Source organism: Glycine max, chromosome 1, assembly GCF_000004515.6.
Source record: "Glycine max cultivar Williams 82 chromosome 1, Glycine_max_v4.0, whole genome shotgun sequence".
Classification (NCBI taxonomy): domain Eukaryota; kingdom Viridiplantae; phylum Streptophyta; class Magnoliopsida; order Fabales; family Fabaceae; genus Glycine; species Glycine max.
Window position 1 is genome coordinate 10498513 of NC_016088.4, and position 20343 is coordinate 10518855.

The 20343-nt window shown below is 36.2% G+C and overlaps 1 non-coding gene across 1 annotated transcript; it reads left to right on the plus strand.

Moving 5' to 3' along the window:
• Positions 1–715: 715 nt before the first annotated feature.
• LOC112997884 (small nucleolar RNA R71) lies at positions 716–822 on the plus strand. The gene has a single exon (XR_003262941.1). It is a non-coding gene; the product is annotated as a small nucleolar RNA R71 (small nucleolar RNA).
• The last annotated feature ends 19521 nt before the right edge of the window (positions 823–20343 follow it).

A 20343-nucleotide genomic window follows, 5' to 3' on the forward strand; every position in this document is an offset into this window, starting at 1 on the left:
TTGCATAGTCATTTGCCTCACAAGTTCTTCAAGGGAAGGTTGCGGAGAGGCCTCAACTGTTTGCTATTTCTGGGGCTGTTGCTGTTGTTGTTGTTGTTGCTGGATTGGTGGAGGAACGTATGGTCTGCTTGGGCCAGCAGCATTCTGGAAATAAGGTTGTTGTTGTTGCTGTTGTTGTGAAGGACTCGACCATCTAAGGTTAGGATGATTCCTCCACCCGGGGTTGTACTTGTTAATGGAGAGGTCATAATTGCTCTGTTGTGGCTGATTTTGTTGTTGAGGTTGAGGAGGTCTATTGTAGATGTTTGCAACATAAGCTTCAGGCTGTTCAATTGCTTCAGATTGTTGCACAGAAGGGCAAAGGTCTGTGTGGTGGTCGGCAGAGGAGCATAAACCACAAAGTTTGGCGACAGGTGCAGATTTTTGATTCATGGCCAGTTGGGTTACCAGGTTAACCAAGGCATCTAGTTTACCTTCAAGCTTCTTAATCTTAGCTGATGAAGATGAATTCGTGGCTACTTCATGCACTCCTCTAATGACAATAGCATCACTTCTAGCACTAAATTGCTGGGAGTTTGAAACCATCTTCTCAATTAAATTTCTGGCTTCAGCAGGAGTCATGTCTCCAAGGGCTCCACCACTGGCAGCATCTATCATACTTCTCTCCATGTTACTGAGTCCTTCATAGAAATATTGGAGAAGAAGCTGCTCAGAAATCTGGTGGTGAGGGCAACTAGCACATAGTTTCTTAAATCTCTTTCAGTATTCATATAAGCTCTCTCCACTGAGTTGCCTAATTCCTGAAATATCTTTTCTGATGGTCATGGTCCTAGAAGCAGGGAAAACATTTTCTTAGAATACTCTCTTGAGGTCATCCCAGCTCGTGATGGACCTTGGAGCAAGGTAATATAGCCAGTCCTTTGCCACTCCCTCTAAAGAATGAGGAAAAGCCTTCAGAAATATGTGATCCTCCTGGACATCTGGGGGTTTCATGGTGGAGCAGACAATATGGAATTCTTTCAGATGTTTGTGCGGGTCTTCACCTTCAAGGCCATGAAACTTTGGAAGCAAATGGATCAGTCCAATTTTAAGAACATATGGGACATCCTCGTCAAGGTATTGGATGCACAAGCTTTCGTAGGTGAAATCAGTTGTAGCCATTTCCCTTAGAATCCTCTCACAGGGTGGAGTTGTGCCATGTTCTTAGAATGTTCAAAATCAGAATATTCAAAATTATAATGCTCAAAATCTAGATGCTCAAAATCACCAATAACAGAATGCTCAGGATGCTCAAAAGGTACAAGATGATGCCTAACTAATTTATGAAATGTCCTATCTATCTCAGGATCAAAGGGTTATAGGTCAGATGGATTGCCACTAGTCATACACTACATTCAGCATGCACAACTAGTTGTCTTCTTATGCAAGTAACAGTGTAGGTTTGAACTACAGCTACCATCAAATGATATCCAAATAACTTTGAAATTTTATGAGCAACACCCTAAAATCATGAAGAGATAGCACAAAAATTTTCAAACAAAAATTCAAATTCTAACTATGGAAACTACCTAAGGAAAGTTTAGAAAAATAAAACAACAAAACTTGAAAAAAGAAAAACTTGTAAACAGACGATTTTGGCTAGCTAGAGACCTCGACTGGCCCTTGGCCAACTTTCATGGAAAAGGGAAACTTTTTTCTACCCCAAATACATATATAATAATAGTCATTCTGATATCCAGAGCAAAAGTTATGGCCGTTCGAAGTTTTGACAAAAATCAAATTCACTAATTTTATGGAACTTTCAAATATGACCAAACTAAGGGTTCCAGCTATTTTTCCCACAAAATATGGACCAAAGAACCTACCACACCAAAATTCAGCCAAAAATAACAATCCTGACTATCAAAACAAAAATCGCCAATTAAATTTTCTACAGCAGTCACTAATTCAGTCGCTATGGGATTTGCACTACTACTCTGTTTTCCAGATCAGCAAAAGTGGTCGCTAAATCTGTCGCAAAACACTATTCACAACAAAACACAAAAACTGAAACAGGGGAAGCGCTAAACAGAAAAACTAAAGCAAAACACCACACTAAACAAAATAACAAGACACTAAATGACACTAAATGACACTAAACAACACTAACACAACACGAAAACTTAAAACAACTAAACATAAAACACGAATCACTAGCTATTATGAACCTTTGGACACTGCTCCCTGGCAATGGCGCAAAATTTGATTGAGGCCGTACCCGAATCAAATAAATATTAAAAGTGCAGTATCTAGGAAGTGACCCTAGGTCGTCTCCCAACGAGCAATGGTCAACCAAACGTTCATAACAGATAGTTGGAAAATAGTAACGAATTGGGGGGGGGGGTTGTTTGCTTTTGTAAATTAAACAGCGAATAGATGTGAATTAGAAAATATCATAATTGAAACACGTTGCTTCCCCTTGATTCACAAGCAAGTCTCTTATCCTAGGTTACGAGAGTTTATCCTTTATCAGTTCAACCACTTAATCCAACCCTAAATTAAATTACTAAGCGAAATTTAACATAAGGCAGTCATTATGTGATTAAGCAACACATACACCAATTAATCATGAACGATCATTAAGCTTAGAGACAATTAATCAAGCACTAAGCATGCATGAATTAATAGCAACAAATACAGAGTAATTTGTGAAAAGGAAAAACTGATCAGAATTTAATAGTAATAATAGAACCTCAAAGAGAGCTGTGGTTGATCCTCAAGAGAAAACAACGCTGGAAACTTAGCCTTTCATTAATCAATAGAAAACAAAAATTGTAGTAGAAACGAAGAAAACTAGAATTATTCTCTAAAACGAAAAAGAAACAAAAACGAATTAAGAGTAGCACTCTAAAACTAAAACGAAAAAGAGAGAGAGGAAAGGAGAGGAGAGAGGAGAGAGCCTCAAACTAGAGCCTTGGTGCTGTTATATAGTTTTCATCCCCAAAGCTTACAAATCTGTTTTAAATACAAGCCCATAAATAAAATAAAATCAAATCTAGATAAGATAAGATAAGATAAGATCTATATGAAATAATATCTAGATGATATCAAATCTAAATAATATCTAGATAAGATAAAGTCTAGATAAGATAAAATTTTGTAGAATAAAATAGTATGCCCTCTTCAAGTCCAAGCTCAATTGTGGATTCAAGCCCAATGCTTCATTAATTCCTGAAATTAGATTAAAAACACAAAATTAGTCCAATAGGCCCAAATGATAAAACTGCATAATTAATTTGTCAATTAAGACTAATCTGTAATTAAAATGGTGCAAAAAGGGTTAAGAAATAGGAGAAAATAATGGCACATCAGTGTGGTACACAACTTGTAATTTTCAATGTAATGAACTAATGAAGTAATTTTCAAGGACAAGAAAGTTGATGCAAATAACATTTTCTTTCACATTCAAAGATTGTCATGGATATGGTTTATACACAAAGGAAAGTGTTATGCTTGTTTAGCATTTCAAAACTAGTGTTCATCTCATATGGAATGTATCAAGGATTCTATTTAAATTTTATTTTTTATTGTTTAGTGGAATGTTGATGCATTTTGTTCCTTGATCTGTAAGGAAGGATTAGCACTGTAAAGACAAATATCACAAGAAGGGGGGAGGGGTTGAATTGTGATATTTTAAATTTTCTAAACCTTTTTTGAAAATAAAGCAAGCTATTGTTTGGAAAGATTTGAAAGAATGTATAATAGATTTTTCAATGACACAAATATGATCATATGATGATCAACATATTTTATAAAAATATGTTTTCCAAAACAAATTCAATTTCAAACCCGAGACCAGTTAAACACAAAGAGAGAGAAAGATCAAACGCATGAAGTTTTATATTGGTCATCTCTTCTACTGAGACTACGTTCAACTCTTGACAAACCACCAAGTTTCACTAACTTCTAAAATTTACAAGTATTTCTCACTATCGTTTCAGGCACTTACAAACCAAGTTGATGACAAAGCTTGAACAACTTAGTATACTTTGTCCTACCAAGTCACTGCTAGTTCTAAAATAAATTAGAATATTTGTTTTTTGGTTGGCTCACTGACTAGTTCTAAATCGCTTCATAGATGGATATACAATCTAAGCACTTAGTCTTTTCTCTCGAGATTCTCATGGTGTTTTGAAATATTTTTACTTTACAAAGATCTTTACAAGAAAGTGTTTTGATAGCATGTAGGTTCATAACATCATTTCTTCAATGTTTCTGGTATGTATAGGTCTTCTTCTTCAAGTTTCTATTGTCTCTTAACTTGACCTCGCGTCTAAACATGTGTCCCTTGGGGCATTTAATGTTTGCAATAAATACATGCCCTCTTCATGCTAAAAAAATCACTCTTTGGCTTCCTTGAAAAATACTTCAATAGGAAACCACTTGTTTTTCATCAAAGCAGGTCTGTCACAGCAGAGCAAGTCTTTTGATATTGTTTTGAATTTCAAAGTGTTGAACATTTATTAAACAATTGGCAACTGAACCAAATCATGAAAGTAGTAAGTACACAGTAAGATCAAGTATCGTGTCCACAAGGACTTTGTTTGCGTAAAATAACTTTGTCTAAACCAAATTCTAAGCAATGAAAATAAATGATTAATTGGTTTTTGAAACTAAAGTTCAGAAATTAAAAGTATCATAAAATCAAAAAGCATTAAATACTATGTCAAAATAGGGCACAATTGCAAAAGAAAAAACACAAACAATTAGAAGGCAAAGATAGGGGAAGTGTAGAATATGTGAATTGTTGAGTGTTTGGCCTTACTAAACCACTCTTAACGCAATATTAATGATTTTTCACTACTCAATGTTCATTAAAGTGTTACCCTAGACATGAGTTCATTAGAAGCTACTTTCAATTCTTAGTAGTGATAGCATTTCCTAATGACTTTTACACTATATAAACATGCATATGGATGATCAAATCATAACAAGACACTAATAAAAGAAAGCAAGCAATAAAAATGAAAATAACATTGAATAAATAGTAAAGATAATTATATCAGAGTGTTAAGTGCAGCAAGCCCCAACAATGAGTGAGTTAGCCTCTCATTGTGATGAGAAGCCTTAAAAGATTGAAAAATACAAGAGTGGAAGGAGAGAAAATGAGGAAGAACAAGGAAGAAGCATAAAGTGCTATGTGTTTTCACTCCTCACTGTGCCCTAGGTTGATCCCCCTTGATCCCAAGGGAATGTCCCATTTATAATGGGCCCAAAGCCCTTTCCTTGTCATTTTAGAGAATGCAATACTCATTGGGCAAGTTCTTCATGAATACCAAAAGTCATTCTTCAGTTTGTTTTACTCGTTGGGTGAGTTCTTCTGAATCCCAAAAGTTGCAATTAATTCCTTACTTCCAGAGAGCATTGCTCACTGAGTGAGTTGCACTTATTGGGTGAGTTGTGAAGATGATAAGGACATTCTTCCTCTATTCCTGATCTGCCACATGTCCTCCTCAGACGACCTCTCTCGTTGGGCGAGCATATCTAGGTGAGTTAGTCTTCCTTGTTGTGACAACTTCCTCTTTCTCTCTTTGTGTTCCAAAAGCCCTGATAAAGGCACAAAACTAGAAGAAAAAGCTTAAAGTTTTATTTACAAGCCTAAAGTTCTATAAAACACTAAATTTTATATAATTGAGGCTAAACTAGACAAAAATTAAGGAAAAAACATATCATTATTGTGCTAAATGTAATTCGAATGTAATTATGCACAACAATTGTCAATGTTCCTTTATTCTTCTTAGGATTTTGACAAATCCTAAGTGAATGTCATATAAGACAGATCCTGCAAAACGAATCCCAAACACAAATTATTAAATAAATTTTTAAATGTTGTATCAAATCATAACAAATGTCTACTTTTTCTGAAACTTTAGACACAAATTCAAAGTTTACAATTTGATTGTGCATAAAATGCAACTTTTGACCTTTGTATATTTGCATCTGATTAAAATAAGTAAGGATCTTGATTCGTATTTAGACACAAATTCTTTTGACTTAACAAATACTTACCTCCTTCGTTGTATTCACTATTAGAAAATGCAAATTTAACATCAGTTTTTTTCTAAAACCGATGTTAACATAAATGCGGTGGCATAATTGTAAACAATATAAATTACTTGACATCAGTTTTCTACAAAACCGATGTTAATGTAAGTTCGTTAACATCGGTTTTCTACAAAACCGATGTTAACGTAAGTTCATTAACATCGGTTTTTATATAACCGATGTTAGTTTATCAAAAGTTAACATCGGTTTTATGAATAAAACCGATGTTAACATTTACATTGCTTGGTTAACATCGGTTTTCAATAAAACTGATGTGGAAGCTACATTTTAAAAATATTAGAAATTAGAACACAAGCCCTATTTTCTTCGCATTGTCTTCTTCTGTCATCTTCGCGGTTGTATCTCCCACTGCAGCATGCTTGACACCTTGCCACCATCCCCAATGTCTCCAAGGTTGGCTACGGCCGTGAAACCCTTACCGGTGCCATCTTCCAAAGTGGATAGTTTCTTCTTCCTAACATTGATGGTACTCACTGTTTTCTAGTTAACAAGGCAAGCTCTCTTTTGTCTTGCTTGGATTTCAATTTTCCTTGGTGGAATATATGATTTGCTTATCTGGTTGGTTGCATGGATATCATTTTTATGTATAAACCCTAACTCTTCTTTGGTCATTGGAATTGAAGCTTGACCTATTCTGCTTTGGTTTGATGGGTTTTCTATTGATTGATTCATAAGTAAAGATAGTTTTAATTATTATTTTTTGAATCCCATCTTGAGCTACCCTCAATCTGCATTTTCAGTGTGTGTTGTTGCTCTAATTTGGCCGAGTAAGAGATAGCATTATTATTGTTGATAGTTGCTGCTGTTTGGTGCCCAACAAACAAAGCCACATGACCCATAAGTTCATGTTCATCCCTTCCTCTACTGATAATACTATTTTTACTGTTGACATTTGCAACCTTACTAATATTGCTATTATTATTGTTATTGTTATAGCTTTCAATACCAAACCAATTAAGTGTCTCTGACTCAGTACTAGAAAACAAACGCTGATGGTCTGTGCCTATGTTGTTACCAAATATGTACGATTATTGGGCAGAAAATGAAAACAAACCCTGACTCAGTACTAGAATACAACTCTTAAATCTGCCCATATTTCACCAAAATAGCACCAAGTTGTCCACTTAATAAAACTAAAAATTAGACAGGAAGGTCTTAATCAAATTGGTTGCTAAGCCCATTCCCATGTAACACATGGTACATCTGTTTGGGATTTGAAACCAATGACCACTTATTGCAACACTTTTTGATTGCCTAACAGCCTTCTTGACAATGTCAAAGAAAGAAATTTAGGGGAATAATCTGAGTGTGATTGTGTCTTGAATGTTTTCATGTATACATAAACAAGTGGTGATAGTTATGGAAAGATAACTCCAAGAACCAATAGATATTTAAAATATATAGATCAGTGGTGATAAGATGATCCTATCTAAGGTGATTTAATAACTATACTATCAATTACAATCGAACTATTAGTTGGGATATCAGAAGAGATTTTCAGCTTCTTAAAAAAACCTTGTATGGTCATTCATTAACTGTCAACATGCACAATTGAACACAACAAGACACAAGTTATTGGAGACTACACTAGGAATAGAAAATTGAAAAATTATCCAAATGGGTTGAAACTTGAAAGGGGTTGATGGATTAATTGGGGGATCCTTACTAAAATCTTTTCCATTCATTAAAATCTGTGCCTTTGTCAAAAGAATAAATAGTAGTCCCTAATTGTTCGTGCCATTAAATATTTTAACACCTCGAGTAATGTTAGAATTATTTTTGTTTGCCCCTAGTGGTTAGACCTTCATTTGTATGCTTGTTTGGTTTTCCCTTCAATCTTTTGTTCAATTTGTTGTCATTATTTTGTTTTTATCTTGTCCATTTCTTTATTCCCTCCTTCTCTGCAAGACCATATATGTGTTTTGTTGTCTGGTTCATCATTTAGTATGTTTGGTATTTTTCATGACTTTGGTCTGTTGTCTCCAGTCTTGCCATCTATAGGCATTAGTGCACTTTCTGCACGAGAGGCTAAAGGTAGAACAAATATCTCTTCAAGTGAAAAGGTATTTGTCTTAATTTGGTTGTTGAATTGTTGATTCTTTTCTTTTTAATAGAAAAATATATCAATTGTTATTTATGTCATTTCCTTGTTATAAGCTTAACCTTGAAATTGTAGTGAAATTTCACTGCATGATGCATATTATTTAATTATACAACATCCTAAATGTAACTCATAATGACTCAGCTTCTAGTAAAAAAGCTAGCTAGTTGTTCATTGCAATACCTAGAAAGTGCATTTGTGATTGCGCAAATGACAAGCTAGCACATAAACTGCCTGTTCAATAAAAACTGCATGTTCCATATCCACATTTGCACCCATCAACTTCATGCACAACATAAACCAAAATGATCCACTTGTCATGTCCATAAAATAGTCTCCAACTAAGGTTGAAATGGCCTGCCATGTGCTGTCCAATGTGATCCTTTGACTCCATATACGAACTACTTCACCTGCCTTTTTCTTTCCTACAAGAATCCATTTTGCTATCATATGCCAATGCAGCTAAGGCTCCTGAGTGAATCCAAAACAAGGGAAGCAACTAGTATATTGGAAGCTTCTTGGCACTCTTTAGGTAAACAACATAGTTCAAGGGAGCATATAGTCCTTAGTATTAGGAAGTTCCCTCTTTTCATATTAGGCCTTAGATAATTCATCCATCTCAATCTCCAACTTTACATAATTAATCCCCCAAGTGTGTTTTGGTATTAAAAATAATAACTTCATTTGTACAGTAAAAAGGCTTCAAGTGGGTGTGTGCAAGTTGTTGTAGTCTTAAAATAAAAAAAAAAACACTACTATTCTACTATTTTTCCTCCAGTCATTGTAAGGGCCCTCAATTGTGTATTGAACTATTGATATGCTGTTACAGTTTCCTTATTACTGTTTCTGTGTTTGGATTATCTGTTTTGGAGAAATATTTTTTTTTCCTTTTATAGATTACTTAAGAGAGCCTTTGAAAATATAAAATAACTATTATTTTCCAAATACAATCTATTACCAAACATGACAAAACTCTATAGGTATGTGATTTGTGTAAAGATACATACAGGTATTTCAGTTTAAGCTCAAATACAAACCTGCCAGCTAACAATTGTATTAGCAGCCAAATCTTGATTCACGGAACAAAAACTGGGAACATAATATGCTTGACTCAATAACCATAAATTAAATGAAAATTTTAGAATCTAGAATTTTTTTACACAATGAATTGACATGCTTATTGACTCTGGGGGATAGATATGTGATTTTGGTCCCTCTAATAACTACCATTAGATCTAGTTGAATTCTAATTAAATATTTTTGGTTGTGCTGCATGTGCAGCACAACTCATAAATAAATGCCTTAATTAACTTACTATAAAGTTTTGTGTGAAGGGAATAGTATATTTTTATGAATTAGAAATTTAATACAAAGAAAAATTTCTATAAAGTTTTGTGTGTGTGCACAACCCTTCTGAGCTAGGGAAGCTGACATTAGATATACAAAAAGGAATGATAGATTTTTATGAATTAGAAAGTAAATATAAAGAAAAAAATACTATAAAGTTTTGTATGTATTTTTTATATTAAGTACATATACAAGAACAATATTAGAAGTGATAAACAAGCAGTAGATTCAGTGGCAAACATTTTTCCATGAATCAGGATTAAGCACACACTATCTTTAAGAGCGGATAAAAGATGCTACAATGGCGAATTTAATCAGGTTCTCCCAAGGATGAAATCCACAATTAAGTTCTCACCATTACTACCACATTCCAGCTGATAGGTGAAATTGAAATCATATTGTTGCACTGGGGAACGAAATATGGTGCACCCATCCCAGACCACCATAAACCCACTGAATCTATTGTATTGATATCATTAAGGCCCTGTGAAAGAAACACAAAAAATGAATTAATATATGTTGACAAAAAGAATGAAACAAAATAACAATTGCTTTCAAGATTACAAAATAACATAGCATAGTTGATTATTTACAACAAAATATTAGTAACCTAGAAACATCACAATGCCCTAAAGTAACAAATATAATAGGAAGAATAGGAAAAAAAAAAGTCTAGGTTTGAGGAAATTTTCTAGAAATCATTAGGTAGTATTTGATGTGCAAATATAACAGAATGGAATAATGTGTCTAGCTTCATTCTCCTTGGTTCCACCCTTTAACCAAAATGTACCACTTCTATTACCTTGTGTCCAGTTTAATTCTTTTTCTAAAATGCAACAAAATATAATAGAGCACATATTATGTTCCGCCCCATTTTAAGCTATCCATCAAATGCTACCTTAGTCTTTTTGATAGTTTAAATCTACTAAACAAACACCACCATCTTTATTAAATGAGGCTTCATATTACATAATGTTATGCTTAGATGGGTCCAATTATTTCAGTTTTTGTTCTGTGAATCAAGAATTGTCTAGTTTGTATGCATTGAACTTGGCTTATTTACTTGTTTATTCCATTCTAGTTCATAGGTTCCTATGATTGGGAATTTTGATGTTTTTCTCTTATCTATATGTGAGTCATTTCTGTAGAAACATATTGAACCCTTATTTGCTACAGCATAAGATCAGAGACCCTTATCATTTTGTTGTTTGCCTCATTGTTGATGGTATTCATTGTTGGAGACTATTTATACTAAGCATTATCACAGGTACAAATGCAAAACATACTTTTCTTGGCCTGGTTTATGTTAGAGTCCTTTTTTGCGTTGTTTTATGTTGTCAATGACTATTGTTGTACATATAGTTAATGTTTATCATGAGTGAACCTTAGATTCCTATTTGAGATTGAATACAATGATTCTTGTAGATAGTTTGCATTAATCATTGTATTAAATCTTGAATTGTCTATTTGGACAGTTCGAGGAGACTCATATTTTTATGGTAGATTCATGCGTTAAGGTTAAGATTTTTTTGTTAGATTTGATGAAATTTTGGTACAATGCATTTCTAGTTGTTCTTTGAGTGCATATTTTATTATCAGGGAATTAATCTCACCGATTTTATGTCGTGTACTTAGAGACCAGTGAGAAATGTTGCCAAAAATTTGTCAAATTTAACATAAGAGACTTAACCTTGACGTATGAAGCTACCATAAAAAATGTCTTCCTGAATGGGATAGGGCCACACCTATAATGAAAAGGTGAGATTTTGATGCATGGGATAACTTTGTGAGTATCATGGAGTTATTATTTAGATGGATCGAAGTTGGATGAACGAAAGTCACATTAGTCCTGCTTATGAGGAAGGCGTTAATCAGTTCTTGCAATTTGCTTCTGAAAAAAGTCGACCGGATGAGGATGGAAAATATTTTTGTCCTTGCATCAATTATTTGAATGGGAGATGACAAATGATGGACGACATATGGGACCATCTGTTGTGTGATGGGATTAAGAAGAATTACACCACTTGGATATGACATGGTGAATTGACAGACATGCAGAGAGTCTTTTCAACAAGCACATGCCCCTATGTATGATATGGCATCGTGATCTTGGACAAGAGTCTTTTCAACAAGCACATGCCCCTATGTATGATATATTGCAAACTGATTCAAAGAAGCCTTTGTATTCGGGGGTGCAAGAATTCCTTGACGTTGTTGTCAGTGGTGTTAATTCTAGTTAATGTGAAGGCCAGCTATGGGTGGAGTGACAAAAGCTTTAGTTCACTGCTTCAAGTAGTACACGATATGCTTCCAGAGGAAAACATGTTGCCTAAAAGTTTCTATCAAGCCAAGAAGATACTATGTCTGATGGTATGGAGTATTAGAAGATGCATGCTTACTCGAATGATTGCATATTATATAGACATGAATTTGAAGAAATGTGCAAATGCCCTAGGTGTGGGGTATCACGGTACAAAGTGAAGGATGATGACAACTGTAGTAGTGACGAAAACTCAAAGAAGGGCCCCCCAACAAAGGAGTTGTGGTATCTTCCCATTATTCCAAGGTTTAAGCGTCTGTTTGCTAATAGAGACGACACGAAAGATCTTACATGGCATGCAAATGGGAGAAACTGTGATGGAATGCTTCGTCATCCGGCTAATTCCTCCCAGTGGAAGAAGATTGATTGTTTGTATCTGGATTTCGGCAAAGAGGCAAGAAATCTTAGGCTTGGACTAGCCAGTGATGGAATGAATCCATATGGCAGTTTAAGCACTCAACACAGTTCATGGCTAGTTTTGCTAGTAATTTACAATATGCCTCCTTGGTTGTGCATGAAGCAAAAATACATGATGTTGTCTATGATGATATTGAGCCCAAGACAGCCAGGAAATGACATCAATGTTTATCTAAGTCCGTTGATTGAAGACTTGACAAAGTTATGGGACGAGGGGTTTTAGTGTTTGATGGGTTTCGGAATGAGACTTTTCAAATGCGTGCAATGTTTTTTTGTACCATTAATGACTTTCCAGCATATGGGAATTTGAGCGGTTACAGTGTTAAGGGCGATCGTGCATGCCCCATCTGTGAAGAAGACATATGCTACATACAACTGAAACATGGTAGAAAAATAGTGTACACTAGGCATCGACATTTTCTAAAACCTCATCACCTTTACAGGCGATTGAAAAAAGCATTTATTGGATGTCAAGAGCATGAAACTGTGTCAATACCATTAACTAGTGACCAGGTCTTCCAGCGGGTTCAACACTTGAATACTATATTTGGAAAGACCCAAAAGAAGGAAAAAAGTAAGACTTGCATATGGAATAAGAGGTCAATTTTCTTTGATCTTTTGTACTAGTCTGATCTATATGTTAGACATTGTATTGATGTTATGCATGTGGAGAAAAATGTATGTGATAATCTCATTGGGACGCTCCTTAACATTCAAGACAAGACGAAAGATGGCTTGAATACTCATCAAGATCTAGCTGAGATGGGTATACGATCGCAGTTGCATCCAAGGTCTGATGGTAAAAAAATATACTTGCCTTCAGCTTGTCATACTTTGTCCATAAATGAGAAGATCAGTTTTTGTCAATGTCTGTGTCAGGTCAAAGTCCCACAAGGATACTCTTCAAATATTAAGAGCCTTGTACAGTTGAGGGATCTTAAGTTGGTAAGGTTAAAGTCTCACAATTGTCACGTCTTGATGCAACAATTGTTAGTCGTGGCCATATGAGACATTTTGCCTAACAAAGTCAGGTTTGCCATAACTCGGCTGTGTTTTTTCTTCAATGTCATATGTAGCAAAGTCCTTGATCTTATGAAGTTAGATGAGCTGGAAAATAAGGCTACCATTATATTGTGTCAGTTGGAGATGTATTTTCCTCCTACTTTCTTTACATCATGATTCACTTAATTGTTCATTTGGTCAGAGAAATCAAATGTTGTGGTCCTGTTTATTTACAGTGGACATACCTAGTTGAGCAATACATGAAGATCTTAAAAGGGTATACTAAGAATCTACATCATTCGGAAGCATCTATTGTTGAAAGGTACATTGTAGAAGAAGCCATTGAATTTTGTTCAGAGTACATTGAAAAAGCTAAACCTATTGGGCTTCTCGAGTCTCGGATGACGAAAGAGTGAGAAGTAAGGGTTCAAGAGGACTGCATGTTATCACTCAAACTGTAGAAGATTTGCAACAAGCTCATTTGTATGTGTTGAATAATAGTAATGAAGTTTTTCCATACATACTTCGCCATGAAGGTTTAGTGAAGGAAAATAATCCAAAAATTTCGAAGAACAAAGTCTTGAAAAAGCATAACAAGACTTTCCTAGAATAATTTAAGGATACAATTTTTTGTTGATGATAATGCTTCTGAAACATTAAGAAAGCTAGCAGATGGGCCTAAAAGTTATATAATAACTTGGCAAGGATACGATATAAACAAGTATTTTTTCTATACAAAATTACAAGACAAGAAAAGTACAATGCAAAATAGTGAGGTCACCCTAAGGGCTGAATCTCAACACTTCGCTAGTGTACATGATGACAATCCCCGTGTAGCTTCCATCCCTTACTTTGGGTTCATTCAAAAAAATTGGGAGCTTAACTATGTCAAATTTACTATTTGTGTTTTCAAATGCAAATGGGTTAACAACAACACCAGTTTCCGGACAAATGATGTAGGATTTACGTTGGTAGATCTAAAGAAACTCGTTTACCAAAATGACATTTCATCATGCCAGAACAAGCTAAATGGGTATTTTATGTTCAAGACCCTTATGATGAAAGGTGGTCAGTGGTTCTACACGGGAAAACAATTGGTATTAATGTTGAAGAAGATGATTCATACATTGAAACTTATGTTAGTCCTTTGTCCACACAAATGTCGCCTAACATTGTCGGAGAAGAAGAAGCTGATGATGTTCATGCTAATCGTAATGATCATGATGAAGGAGAATTAATTAACATCGTTAATGTAATTTTCTTATTATGTATTTCATTTAATTCCAATCATTTAGATAATTTATTTAGTTTTGTGATAATGTTATTAACTAATGTTTTTTTGTTTATAGGCAAATGGCTACACCGCCCAGCTCTCCTCCTCCTCCTTCTACTGGTGCAACATCGCATTCGCTGTCTACCTTGAAGCGGACAAGAAAGGTCACATGCCTAAGATCACTAGCGACTAGACCAATTGGGGCAGAGAGACCCCTGCTCCATGTGGATCCTGCAATCGGGAAAGCAGACGATCCCCACAGAAAGAATTTAAGAACATACTTGGGGATCGTCGCTTGTGATTAGGTGGATGTGACATACGAGAATTGGAAGTAAGTCCCTGCTGCAAAGAAGGATATGATATGGGAGGATATTCAGGTATTTTAGTTTTAATGTTGCATATTGTTTATTAACTAAAAATTTGAATTTAGTAACAATAAAACGTAATTTTTAGTTTGTCAGGCTGAATTTAATATCCCTGAAGCATCTGATGTAAGGATAAAAAAGAAAATACTTCAGACTGTGGAGGAGCGGTGGAGACAATTTAAGTTTGATTTGACGTCGAAATGGGTACTTGCAACTGACAAGGATAGTGTCGACGATACTATATGAAAAAAGTACGGCATTAGCAAGGAGAAGTGGGCCCAATTTTGTCAGACCCGCAAAGACCCTTCGTGGGAGGTAAGTTAGTGATTTTCATTGTTTTAAACTGTAAATTCACTTACTGTTATACATTGTAATGATAACTTTCAATAATGTTTAATTTCTACAAGATGTGTGAAAGAAGACACAGTCCATCCAAAAACAAAACACTGCGCCTCATGTGTTACCTCGTAAGGGTTATGAATATTTAGAAAACAAGTTGATGGATGAAAAAGAGAAAGCAAAAATTGGAGGAAGATGCTCAATCCGGAAGCATTGACACCGTGATTGATCCTCCATCTCCCATTAGACGACACGTGAAGTTGAAGATGGCCCGCACAAAGAAAACTAGCCAAATGACGTATGAGGCAGCAAAGGAAATTGCTAAGAAAATTGTAAGTCACTTTCAATTAATAATTATAATTATTTGTGTTTATTATGTGATTGAGTAAACCAATAAATATGTTCTTTACAGTATTCGTAGGAGGAGTAGGCCTCACAGGGTTCCTTTGTTGCCCATGTACATCAGGATGTACTGGCTGTTGCCATTCGGTGACCAGAACACCCTGATCATGTGCGTGCTGCTAGAGCTGGTGTCACGATCAACTAATACTTTGGACCGGCTCCAAGGACCTCCTGCACGTCTTCCTCCGTGGCTCCCGAAGACCTAGAGCAGCTAATGCAACAAATCGGGGACTAGCTAGAGGAGTCGATCACAGAAAAAGTGACTCGACAGCTAATGTTATCCTTCCACTATTAGAAAATACACTTTCAACATCGATTATTTAGAACATTCTACATCGGTTCTAAAACCGATGTTGAAAGTGACGATGTTGAATGTATGAATGTTAACATCGGTTTTGGAGAACTGATGTTAACATACATATGACAACATCGGTTCTCTAAATACCCAATGTTAAACACAATGAACAACAGCAAAAAAAGTGTACGCATGATGAACGTTGACATCAGTTTTCCAGTAAAACCGATGTTAATATGTTAGTTTAACATCGGTTTTCTAAAAAAACCAATGTTAATATATGCCCTTAACATCGGTTTTGCTAGAAAACCGATGTCAACATTGATGATGCATACACTTATTTGGTGTAGTTCTTTGTGTATAACATCGGTTAATTATAAATAACCGATGTTAATATTCAAATATTCAAATCGGATATTTATAATTAACCGATGTTAATGTACAATAGTTGACATCGGTTATCTATAGATAACCGATGTTAAAATACAAATGTTGACATCGGTTATACACGAAAAACCGATGTTAATATATAAACGTTAACATTGGTTTTCTATTATAACCGATGTTGGTTATGATATTAACATCGGTTTTTGTTAATAACCGATAATGTTTTCAAGTATTTTTTTTATATACTTTCTGTTTTTACAGTAAACCCAATATTGTACCTGTCAAAATGCAATTTCAGGAGGTTCAATTCACAGTAAATAAACATTTTATTCTGCTTTCAAGCAGTTTTAATGATAATAAACATCAAATAATTGATTTATATATTATAAAGAACAATCAACAAATGAATTCAAAGTTCATGTTACATAGAAAATGTAAAAAATGTAAAAAATGTTAAAAAATGTCCCTAAATCCTAGGCCTGATCTCTAACTCGGAGATAAAACTGTGCCCACTGGATCCGCAATGCTTTTAATCTCATAGGCTCCAATGGTCTAGGATCGTTAAAATACTGCATGATTAAATAAATCATATTAAGTTAATAATGTAATACAAATTATAAATAAATCGATTTTCTTTGAAATAAACTTACCGCTTCCCAATTATTTCTAAAAGTTCCTAAAATGATGGTGGACATCCAATGCATCACATAGTAGCCGCACTCAGTAGTTCTTTTTTGTCTATTACACTAAATACATAATGAAATTTGGATATTAATTAAACAACTAGTGTACAGACACATAAAGAAATATATATATAAGTGGAAGTTTTATGTAAATGACGTACCTTGACGACAATCCACCTAGCAGGAGCCTTTGATTTAGGCTGTGGAGCATCATCAAGACCCTTGATAGCACTGTTCCATATGAGTAACAATTAAAAACTGGTGTTGTACGTTGAGGTATTACAATGCAAATTTATTGAAAAGAACACTAACCTATTAATAATCCCCTTACGGTAGTTGACTGGCCTGTTATGCAATGAACAAAACCAGACAACTAAGTGTTCCTTGGGCAGGATGACCACCATCTGCCAGTGTCCGCTGCAATGGAACCTAAAATGGGTTAGTACATTAGTAAACATTAATTAAATTTTGTTATTTTATGACTTACCCATTTAGGTAGGCTCCAAGATACACATCGCGTTGTGAACTCTACATCCAACTCTTTATGTAACTTTCATATTCAAACTGCGATTGCCCAGACCTCTGAATGGACTGAGGCTCGAGGAATCCATAGATATCAGAATTCCCCGCTCGCATACATGTTTCAGTGAGATGCCTGTTTATGTTAAGTCAAAGTTAAATATTTATGAATTGAAAGCCATAACTTAGGTAAATAAAAGCCTTTTATATAAAAACTTACAGAATCCACAAGTGTAACACTGATATGCTGAGACATTGACCACTGTGTGCGATTTCGGAGAGGTCTTCGTGCTTTATGTACAGGGGGAAATCTGGATTAACGACCCCGAACACGGTGGCATCCCATCTAACCTGATAAGGCCTCAAGAAAAGCCTTGGGATGGTCAATGTCATCAGATAAAGCGGATCATCGACCTCCGGATCGGGCTTCGGAGGTGGTTTTGGCGGAGACACAGCTACCTGTTCATGAAACAAAGTTAAATAGCCAAATTTGAGGCACGCTTAATGAATTAATTTAAAAAAGAAGAAACATATAGTAAGGAAAATAAGTACCTGGTGTGATAAAGACTTGACCAGATGCGTCAGCCAAGCAAAGAAGGTGTGAAGTGCCTGCCCCACTAAGGAAACCTCATCAGTGGGTATAGGAACTGGAGCATCTGCATCTTTAACCTCGTCCACACTCACCTTTACTTGGCTAGGCAACAAAGGAGTGTTATGAACAAGAGTGGATCCCTCATAAACTCTCCCCACGGCAACCAAGCGGGCAGGATCTGCTTCTATGTACAAGCCGCACCTGTCAGAGTCACCCGTCTCAGGATCGTTTCCTGAGGGATCAACACAACTCCTCTTTGTGCTCACCCGAGGACTGGAGGGACCAGGACCAACCAGAGGCTCAGGAGGCACTGCAATTCCCTGAGATTGCATCTGTGACTGAAGCTGGCTGAAGGATGCCACGACCTGCCTCGTCACTTTCTCTGTGATGGACTCCTCTAGCTGGTCCCTGATCTGCTGAGTCAGCTGCTGTAATTCTTCAAGAGGCAGGGAGGAAGCGCTGTGGGACGTTCGTGGAGCTGATCCAAAGTATTGCTAGATGGTGACACCGGCTCCAGCAATAGGGACACGTCCAGGGTGCTCTGGACGTCCAATAGCAGCGGCCAGAACATCCTGACGTCCATGGGGGACGAACGATCCCTGTGTGGTCTGCTCCTCAAACGAATCCTGCACAGAAAACACACAGTGGTACATGGTATTCTCAAAATATTCAAACATAACTGTAATGTTTAGTTGAAAATGACTTACAATCTTCTCAGTGATTTCCTTTGCGGCCTCAATCGTCATCTCCCCTGTCTTCTTCGTGCGGGCCATCTTCCACTTCACGTGGTGTCTGACTGGGGATGGAGGGTCGATGACGCCATCAACGCTTCCTGAATGTGCATCTTCCTGCAGCTTCTTCTTGGTCTTCTCAGCCAGGAGCTTCTGCTCCAAATAATCATAACCCCCACGAGACAAAACGTGGGGGGCAGTATTCTGCTTCTGGATGGCCTGTGCCTTGATGCGCACATCCTGGAAAAATTAAACAATAATGTTTGAAATGGGTAGAATGAAGTATAACGACATCATGTGTAATATGAAAAACAACTTAAATGGCAAAGGAACATACCTCCCAAGAAGGGTCTCTGCGAGTCTGGCAAAACAAGGCCCACTTTTCCTTGCTGATGCCGTATTTGTCACAGACAGTGTCCTTGACACCATCCTGATCGGCTGCAAGGGCCCATTTCCTCGTGAGGTCTGATTTAAACTGTCTCCATCTCTCCCCCACGGTCTATAGTAACTTCCTTTTCGTCCTACTGTCAGAAGCCTCTGGGATATCAAATTCCGCCTGACAACATGAAACAAAGTTTATTTGTTACAATAATGAAATTTTTTGGCTATTAATTACACAAAATCAAATAAGAAAAGAGAAATACCTGAATATCCTCCCAAATCAGGTCCTTCTGAGTAGTAGGGACCTCCTTCCAGTTCTCATAGGTGATGTCCACCTTATCACGTGCCACAATCCCCAAATATGTTCTTAACTTCTTCCTGTGGGGACCGTCGGCCTTCCCGGTAGCAGGATCAACATGCACCACTGGTCTTTCAACACCAGGTGGTCTAGTGGACAACGATTGTAGACGTGAGGCTTTGCGTGTCCGCTTCACGGTAGACGTCGAAGCCGATGCGTCCGAAGTAGGAGGAGGACGAGGAAGAGAAGGAGAAGAAGGAGGAGGAGGAGGAGGAGGAGGTGGAGAACCCATGATCTTTTATACAATAACATACAAAATAGGATTAATGAAAAGAGGATCAGTCATAAGTTTTTTTTGGAAGGCAAAAGTATAATATTATTAAACAAAACCCCACCACATAAGGAGACAAGACAAATTAACCAAAGGACTCTGAAAGATTGGTTGTTGTGCTTTTTAATTGTGATTTCATCCATGTTTTCTTTGATATTGATTTTCTTAGGATTTCATCCATGTTTTCTTTGATATTGATTTTCTTTTTTGCAGAAAAGAAAGAGGGGAACGAGCAACAATTTGAAGGTTGTACATTCAGGAACTAAAGAATTCAAAATAGCTAGTAATAAGAGGGATTTGTTTTTGGAATTTTCTGAGCACCAAGAGCGGCTACGCAAGAAGCTTGCACTTGAGGAGGGAAGGATATTTGCAGCTAATGAACAACTTTCTTAACTATTTGTCCTTCAGATTTTACTGTTTTTTTTTTTTATATATAAATATAAATAATAAAAGGC